Below are 10,243 nucleotides of genomic sequence, written 5' to 3'. Positions count from 1 at the left end.
GAAAAGAAATCGTACTTTGTGCTTCCTGAATTGCCTGTCTCTATTACTACTCCTGTGCTAACCCCTCCGCCCCAGATTGGGAGCAGAAAGGAGGAAGAATCTGTTGTTTAAGACATTGCAGGAGCTACTTTGGGGAAGGATGAGCTGCAGGTCACTCTAGCTGCGACAAAGCCTATCATTTAAAGAGGAGGTCTTGGTTGCCTGAGCTATGGAATTAATGAGATAGTTGATGACGAGCCAATCAAAGCCAGAGAGTCTGATTTGGACTTGGATGAGCCGGCAGAGGTCATTGATTGGGGAGATGATGAGACTATTGATCCGTTGAGCCGTACAGACGTGGAAGCTAAGAAGGGTGCAGCTGCTCAGATAAGCACCATTGAGGCTACCTCTAGTAGCCAGGAGCCGACGAAATGGGCCATACCGTGGTCCTTCTTGATCAACTATTAGTTGATCGAGCTCGTTATAAACTTCATTTTATTTACTTTTGTTAAAGACATTTTTTTTTTTGCTTTTTGTGTGCGCGAAAACTTCGCATTTTATTTCGCTTGTTTAGGATTTTTAAGTACTTTAGACTTTATTCTGGGTTTTGCGCAATTTTGGGCGCGTATTATTGTGCACTTGCAGGTATTTAGAGCTTGTTAGCTCAAATCATTGAGCAATTACGAAGAAATATGAGGTTGCATCAGTGTTTTCAGTCGATCGACTGGTTCCAGTGGTCGATCGACCGATCCGCAGTTCCGGCGACATTTGTTCATGTTTACCTGGTCGATCGATCGGGTTAAGTGGTCGATCGACCGTCTGCTGCTCTTTGACTTATTCACGACCTCTCCCCTGCTGTGTTTGGTCGATATGCCGACTTAAGGGAGTTTTCTACTCCACTTTATTTTCCGTCCAATTTATGTATTTCTTCTGATTTTCTCATTTGTGCACAATCTTACCGCTTCAAAAATTGTTTTCTCGGTTTTATGCGTGGTTTTGTTTGTCTTTTCAGGTAATTATCAGTAGCACTGCTGGCTACTGAAACCTCCTAGCTCACGCTGGTTTGGGGAGGTTTCCTTTGCTGCGCTTAAAGTCTTGTGAGTTCCTGATTTCTTTACTTCATGTCATTATATTTTATTTCTTTTCTCGCAAATTCCCATTTCTCTTTTAGTTATTATATGATTTTGCACAATGGGGACATTGTGCGATTTGGTTTGGGGAAGGGTTTTACGTCGCATATCATTTGCTTGCATTCACGTTTAATTCTGTTTTGCATTGTTTATTTCATTTCTTTTATATATACAAAAATTCCAAAAAAAAAAAAATTCAAAAATTTCCATAAAATGCACGTTTATTTTAGCATATAGGTCGAGTCGGAACGGTAGTATTTCCATGATGATTTTGCATTTGCACCTGTTTTGCCTGAGCCTTGCTTGATTAACATGTTATTAGTAGAATCGTATATGCATATCTACGAGTTTTCGTTAAATTATCTACTGAACTTGAGACCTGACTTAGAAAATTGGCAAACTACACCATATTCTGAGATCTAGAGCCTATAACTGGTGACATTCATGACCAGTTCATCTAGGAATGTGAGTAGTACTCCTTATGAGACATGTTTCCTTAATTTGCATAAATATGAACTTGATCTGCTTAATACCTGTATGCATTCGGTTTGTGGTCTGTCGACACATGTGGTAGAGGTTTCCCTTTATTCATTTTACCCATAAGCTCCACACTGCCAAAAATATCCCATTTTGTCCCATTTACTACATCCTACATTTAGCCTGTCCTTTGTCATGCTAGTAGTCTGTGTTCTTGGGGTTATTACTCGTTTTTGTTGGCATATGCTCTGTTGAGACGTTATTGGGAAGATGAAATAAAGGAAAGAAAGAAATAGAAAAAGGAAAAGAAAAGATGAAAAAAAAATTCGAAAAAGAAAAAGAAAAAAAAAAGAGTTATGTACTGTACAAAGCAGTCGATCGACTGCCAATTATAGTCGATCGACTGAAGATCCGAGGAAGAAATCTATTCGCATGATTCAAGCTTTTATCTTTTGGCGATTTTTGCTCCCATGTTTCATTTATATCCTATGGGGAGTTTATTGATTTAGTATTTTGGAGATTGGGAGTTTTGTGCTTGCTATAGCACCGTTTCGTTTGATTATGAGCAAGAAGTTGGATGTTGCCATTTGGTTCCGTTTTGGTACTAGCTTGATCACCTGTACCTCCACTTTACCATAAAATGCTTTGCCTCTTCTTACCCATACCTCACATATCCCATATATACCTCGGCATGTGTCATTGGTCATCTGTTTGGTTGGAATGTATACGTACGGTCATAGAGATTTCTTTCATATTATATTGCAGGCATGTTCTTATAGGTCGTAGTTAGGTGAGAGTCACTACAAAATTAATTCTTTCTATCTTACATATATTCACCTGTACTTATTGAGTGATTTGAGCGACTCGTGAGAGTCCAATTTGATAAGTCTCTACAGTTGGCGGTTCAGCATGTTTTTGACGGCTTCATAACTCGTTTGCATGATTCATTTGCTAGTTGATTGTTGGTTGTGCATTAAATTTGGTTTAGGCTTTGCATGTTGCAATTCGCTCTGAGATTGAACTCGTTCCATTAGGTAATTAGATCGAGTCTAGTTCTTGCTTGGGGACAAGCAAGGGTTCGGTTTGGGGAAGTTTGATGCGTGTCTTTTATATGATGTTTTACATCCCATTTTACACGCGTTTCAGAGCTCACTCATGTAGTGTATGCTACATTTCTCCCTATTTCCGTCTACTTCCGTATTTTTGTACATTATTGCAGAAATGTGAAGAATCCAGCGGAAATCAAGCTAAATCCGTCCCCGAGTATCCTGCATTGCATGTGACGAGAAGTATTTGCTTAAGGAACGAGCTTGGTGCGCAATTCAAGGCCCAAAAGACAAATCCACGAGTTTATAGAAGTCAAGTAGCAGCTCAAGCAGTCGATCGACCATCACCCTCAGTCGATCGACCAACTATCGGGTTACAGAAGCTACTGTTCAATGTTATCCCAGTCGATCGACCACCTACCTTAGTCGATCGACCACACTGCTGTTTCAGACGAGAATTAAAAGACCGAGGAACTTTAAGCCCGTTAAGTTTAGGTTTTGGAATAACAGTTACGTGAACTTTCTATATAACGTAACCTAGAAACATTCAGTTAGGAGGATGTTTTTAATCAAGTTTTATTCAGTAATTTTCATTAACTTTTCGCATACGGTTCTTGACAGATAGTTAGGGTTTGGGATTATTGTGAGCATTGGATTTTTAATTCCTAGTCCTAATCTTTCCTCTGCAACTCGGTATCCTTCTGCCCTACTTTTAGTTCATCTTTATTTTATCAATAGTTTAGAATTGCTAAGTAGATTCCCGCAACCGTTATCGTTGTTTATGTTAATTTTTTGTTCTACTGTTTTAAGCATGAATTCCTCTGTTTACTTTATTAGTCTTATTATTGTTTTCACCCTTAGCATGAGTAGCTAAATAGTTTGTGCTAGGATGTAGGCGAGTTTTAGCATAGGCGGCAAAGTATTGAACACGGCTCGATTCGCATGTCGTCGATCGATCGACATTCTCGTCGATCGACTGACCTCGTGAGGTTACCCTTCGTTTTAATTGATTTTAATCTTGTATTTAACGAATCGAATGCATGCGACCAGTTAGATGCTTATTTTATGACCAACCCATTAGATCGAAAGATAGGGGAAGTTGTTAGACCATCAATTAAATCGATTAAACTGTGCTAAGATCGAAAGATGGGTATAGTTTAGACCGTTAGTCACTTTTCAGGACGAGAGTCAGTATTAGTGATATTAGGGACCTATAGCGAGATCGAAAGATGCTATTTGTTAAGAGTGGACCGAGAGGACCTCTTATTTCCCGCCTCACTTGTGTTCGATTTAGACCTGTTTAGCATGCTGCCGCCGAAGCTTTAATAAACCGATCATCCTAGTACCCCTTCTTTATCTGTTTGAACCATCTTTTTAGTTTATTATCTTTATTTGTTCTTAGCTATAGACCATCTCAACTCAACCCCCACAATTGTTACCTTAGACTGAATATAAATCAACTAGAATTTACATCTGCCTCCTTGTGGTTCGACCCTGTTACCACTAGCCTAGGTTAGTCTTAATAGGAAATTATAAATCTTATTTTTGGTACTCACAACGACGGGTATCACCTATCTCTAGAATGACTCTCGTACACCCTGGATAACGTCGTCCACTATCAAAAGTTTCTGAGTAAGAGGTGAAGGTATGTATTGGGAAGCCCTTTAATCAGACACCCAATCCCGCCCGCGGTAGTGGCCTCTACTGATCAATCTTGGTTGGTTAAATGTAAAAGTTGATAAAACGGTTTAAATGCATGAATGTGCATCCAAAAGTTTGAACCTAACATGTGAGCTTTCTATGTCGGTTGTTTAATCCAAGTATCAAGTATTTGACATCGAGTTGGATTTAATGTTGATTTGCATGCAAGACGGAAATTAAACATCCATTTACCGAGTTAGGTTTATGATGCATAATGTGATCCATTTGTCTTATTAAGGCGTTTTGCAAATATGATGTAAAATAGGCAGATTTGTCATCTGATCGGTCCTGTATTCGAGTTAACCGAAGTCGGGATCGTCCTAGACAAGTGCTGGAAGGAAACAAGGTCTGCATCAGGTAGCCTGTATAGGCGCGAGCCATCAGGCGATGCAAACAAGCCTGTCCTGATTTGAAAATTGGAAAATAAATGGACTTTATAGGCGCGGGTCATCAGACGATTGAAGAACGTCTTCTGACCATCGAAAAGGTTTGCAAAATGGTTTGAAAAGAGGGTGTTTACACCCGTCTTGATTTGAAAAGGTCGCTTAGACCGCTTTTGTGTGGATGTGAAGAACGAGACTTGAATAATCGTCATTATTTTGACAATATTCGAGGTCGGGTTCGGTTTTGCAAGCTTGACATGAATAGTTTTGAAAATTATTACTAACTAATTGATTTAAGTTATTTTGTTTTTAATTAGTCAATATTCATCATTGTACTTGAGTTAAAATCCGACATGGTATGTAGAACCAATGATGATTTTGTATTTATGACTAATGCATTTGTTTTGAAAATGTAAAGAAATGAAATAAAAGGTTTTAAAATACCTTGTAAAATGTAAATACATGAAATAAAAGGTTTTAAATTACCTTTTGAAATATAATTAACCAAATATTATCACCGGGACACAAATTATACCGTCATGGTATTAGGAACCAAGGGTGAAAAATGTTTTATGGTTAAAAGTTTATCATAAAAATGATTTGAAATATTTGAAATGGTAAAAACCGATTACAAATATGAAATGAAAATAAAGGGAAGAAGAGACCAAACACGGCCGGATTAAGGCTTGAGGGGGACTTTAGGCGAACCATGCTGTTATACAAGCAGCCCCTGTCTCGGCCAAAAATCCGGTTTTGGCTCTTTTATCCCATATTTGGACCATGTTATGCATGTTTTAGCATGTTATAGTCATGAAACAGATGAAAAACATGATAGAGGAGGATTTTAACACCCTCATACTTACATGCCAAGCTTGAGACGAGAATTTGACGAAAGTGTATCAACTTGTTTGGTCGGAAAACTTGGTTTGAAAACCGTTTTAGTAATGTAAAAGAGTGTTTCAAGTTTAATGATTGTGTAGTTGGTTGAGATGGTCGGTCAAGTGATTTAATGCACAATGACGGTACCAAACATTGTGTAAGGCTTGTGTTTTCGATCGGTAGGTCGGAAACAAGTGTCGGTTTGTGACTTGAGAAGTCGAGTCTAGAATTTTAAGGGAGAAATGAGGGGGCGGACACTTGCGTAACTCTCAAATGGTGGCATTTGAGGGGTATTTATAGAGAAATGGGTGGTTGTGTGCATTTTGTGCGACGTGGCCGCATGGGCTGCTCGAAGAGGCGCGAGCCATTTCGCCGGTCTTCGAGGTGTCTTGTCACTATCACGCAATTGTAATCATGATTTGTTCTATCTTATGTTTTGGATGAACTTGATTTGTGCTTGACCATGAAGTATTCCGGGAATACTTAACATGGAAGTTTTAAAAAGTTTGTTTTTTTGTGTTTGACTCGCTTTGACTCGTTTTTGGAGTGGGATTTGAATTTTGAGTCGGTTTTTGGTCCGGTGTCGGTTTTGACTCTAATTAGTGTCATTGTGACCTCGTCGTCATGCATTAAACACTCCAGGTACTTTTGGAAAGTTTTGAAATATTTTATTTTCGAAATCGTTTTAAGTTTTCTGACGTATAGTTTTACAAAAACTGCCGATCCAACGCTGCGATTCCTAAGCATGTTATAGTCGGATAATCATCGGGAGTTTGTTGGAGACTTAACAGATACTGGGTATCTACAATTCCAAATCGTGTGTCGGATAATTCACCTCCTAAACTTTCAACTCCCTTGATGCATAAGAAATCACCTTTCTATTCTTAATCAGGACACAACCCAACCGATTCTTAGAAGCATCACAAAAGATGTCAAACTCAACACCGTCTTCGGATAAAGTCAAAACAGGACCAGTGGTTATTCTTGCTTTCAACTCTTGAAAAGCCTTCTCACACGCCTCAGACCAAATAATCTTTGATTCCTTCTTCAGCAACGTAGTCATCGGTTTTGCCAGTTTAGAAAAATCCTTGGCAAATGTGCGATAATAACCAGCCAAACTCAAGAAGTTTCGAATCTCGTGTTGGAATATGTGTCCTCCGACAATAATGCGATCACGACTGTTGATCATGATGATCACATGTTTAAGTCTCATTAAAATGAATACAATTGGGAAGTAATATTGTTACTGTCAACTGGTCAACATATATCGGTAATGATTGGCTTACTAGAGTTTGACATTACTTTCGTGTGACGGTGGTGATCGATTGACCCCTAGGTCATACCTAAAGGGCAACCCTCTTAATTGATTATTTAATTAATCGTATAATGTTACGAGTTAATTAAATTACTTGAAAATTGACGGACGATTTTGGAAGTGAAATTTACGTATCATATTGAAATGTGATTAAATGAGATACGGTCTGAGTAATTGAATTGTGTCATTACTCGGATGAAATAAATTGTTTAATGTAACAATTAAATTTGAATGAATTATTATAAATACAATCCGTTGTGATTTATAAATGGTAAAATATTTTTGGTACAAGTAATTATGAGATTACTAAGTCGATTTTGTATGTGACGTATTTTTATTAATACGTTGATTTTTAATATGTTAAAAATACATAACAATTTATGTCACATATGACATGTGACATATTGACAATTGACAAAAATAATATGGATTCCATATTATCATTTGTACCGAAATTATGGGGGTATTAGGTTAATATTGTGTTGATTAATTTATTGAGTAAACACAATGATTACCTACATCCTAGCCATGCAACTCTAATTTTCTTGTGAAGACAAAAATGTTCATGCATTGGCTCCCCTAAAAGTCCCCCTTCCACCCGGTTTTTTATGTGAAAAACCATCATTGGTTTTTCATATAATCTTACCTATTATTACACTAAATAGTGTTAGTGATATTCATTCATATTCCATCATCAAAATTGAGTTTTAGTGAGATAAAAATCCTCTCTATTTTCTCTCTTAAAAACCGAAACAAACAAGTGTTTTATAAAAGGTTTTGGTTCAATTTTCTACCATTGATTAATATTATAACTAGTATTTGTAATATTAATTATATTAAGAGGAGCCTTGGGTATAATACTTAGGGAGAGATCTTACTCTTAGATCTTTGTTCTTCCATTGGAATAAGCTCAAGAACAAGAAGAGAAAGGTGATCTCTCTTGTGCCCTAATAGCCGAAATTTACCATGTAAGGACATGATTTCTCCTCTATTCATTTTATTGTTTGCATGCATAAGATCCGTTTTAATTTTATGACAAATTAGTTTAGACATATATGAGTATGTTAAATATGTTTATGAATCTACATTTCCTTCAATCGGTATCATGAGCCACGGTTGTTTGCATGCAAATTGGTTAAAAGTTTTTCCGAGTTATATGAATAACAAAATAAAACTTGTAAAATTTGTGTTATTATGAGATATCACGAAATAATTACATGCATGTTAATATTTCTGGTCCTAAAGTGTTTTAGGATTTTTTGGTTAATTTTTCGGATTTTTATTGTTCATATTCAATAATAATGACATTTAAATGTGATTTTATGAGTAAAAATGTCATTTTTCGTCGAAAATTAGCTATACTTCTAATTTTCACTTGGTTTTTGGATATGTTGTTACATATATTATTTTGAGATAACCTGTAAATTTTCATAATTTTTGCACTTGTTATGCTCGAAAAATGAATTTTTCATTATTAAATTCGGATTTAAGAGAAAAATAGGTTAATATGAGTTAAATTTCGAATCTGGTCATAGAAAATTTATATGTTGTCACATGCAATTTTACAAGATGTGTGTAAAATAATTGGCTATAAAGAAGTCTTTTAGCATGATTTATGAATTTTTGAAGAAAAATGGCATAAATAGTGACATTATTAGTTGAAAATTAATAAAACATATTCTATGACTTAGGAAAAACGTTTAATGTTGCATTTTATTATATTTTTCAGATCTAAAATTGAAAAGTTAATGAAAATAATTTTTCCATGTTTTTATGATTATTTTATTAAATATCGATAAACCGCAACATTGTTTTTCCGGAAAAATTTCGAAATTTTTAACCTAAGATTTTGAACATTATGAGTGTCATGGAATTTTTCCAGAATGTTCATGAATTTAAATTTCAAATTTTGAATTTATTTGAAATTTTTGGATTTATTTGAAGTTTAATAGCTTATTTTTGTAATTTTGGTCCATTTATGAACAATTTTTGTAAATAAAAGTTAATTATGGTCAAATTACTAGTGGAGACTATATTTTGAGTCCTAAGAGGTTAGGGTAATTAACTTATGCATAAATATGAGTTTATGTATTTTTGTGATTATAAAATGTTGAAATCACGCAAATCCGTGAAAAAAAAGGTAATATATGATATTGGCTAATTAAAAGGCGATTTAGCATAAAAATTGAGCATGTTCATACATATTATAATGCTGCATTTTCTTATGATTGTCATAATTTTAATTTATGTAATTTTGAATTATGTAATTTTACTTAGTATGGCCTTAGATTTTAATTGGTATTTCCCGAAATGTATGGGAATATCGATTCGGTTGTAATTTTTATTGTGATCTCGTATCACCGTTTTGTAATATTTAATAGATTTATTTTATTTTAGTTACAAATGTATAATAGGAAATTATGTAATTTATTATGTAATTTTATCATTAGGAGTTCCAAAAGACGGATTTCTTCAAGAATGGCGATACATAAAGACGGTGTTACCTCGAGATGTGTGCCACAACCCAAGTTCAAGGGACCAATGGAGTTGGTTTCCGAATATGTAATAGATTAATAGTTTTTCTTTTTTAGGAAAGGCCATACTAGGATTTATTTACTTTTATGCTTGCATTTTATTTTATGTCACATGCATCGCTAAATCGCCATAACTAAACATGCATTGTCTTTTATCGAGTTTTTCGACCGTGTCAATTCGAATTATCGTAGTTCACCGCTTTAGTTCACTTAAAACGTGATAGATAATAAATTGACATGACCTCTCGCTAAAACAACTAATTGAGACATAGCCTTACCAAATAGTAGAAACCATGAAAACCTATTTCGTGAGGGAGTGCACTCGGCCACACCGGGTACAAACCTTGTTACGTAGGGGAAGTGGGTGATGAATGTTAATCCACCGAATTCATGTTGATGAGGGATGTATCGGCCCCACCGTGCCCAAGTTAATGTGGGTTTGGATCATGGACACATTTATTCGAAATTTGGATTGAACTCAACAAAAGTATTTGATAAGGGATGTATCGGCCCCACCGTGCCCTTGTCGATGTGTTTTGGGCTATAGATAATTGTTAATGTAATATTATCGACCAAGAGTTCTAAAAGTGGAATCGATTAAACGTTAATCCACCGAGTTATATTGATGAAGGATGTATCGGCCCCACCGTGCCTAAATCGATATGAATTTGGGTCTTGGAATCATTTATCTAGTTGGGTAGAGGTCACTAGAAAAATGCTTATAACTTGTTTAAATCATACATTTTTACGAGTATAATTAAAACGACATTTGTTTTACTCCTTATTTTTTGTTTTGTAG

This window comes from Silene latifolia, chromosome 2 (assembly GCF_048544455.1).
Source record: "Silene latifolia isolate original U9 population chromosome 2, ASM4854445v1, whole genome shotgun sequence".
Classification (NCBI taxonomy): Eukaryota; Viridiplantae; Streptophyta; class Magnoliopsida; order Caryophyllales; family Caryophyllaceae; genus Silene; species Silene latifolia.
Note: the sequence above shows the minus strand (reverse complement) of the source record.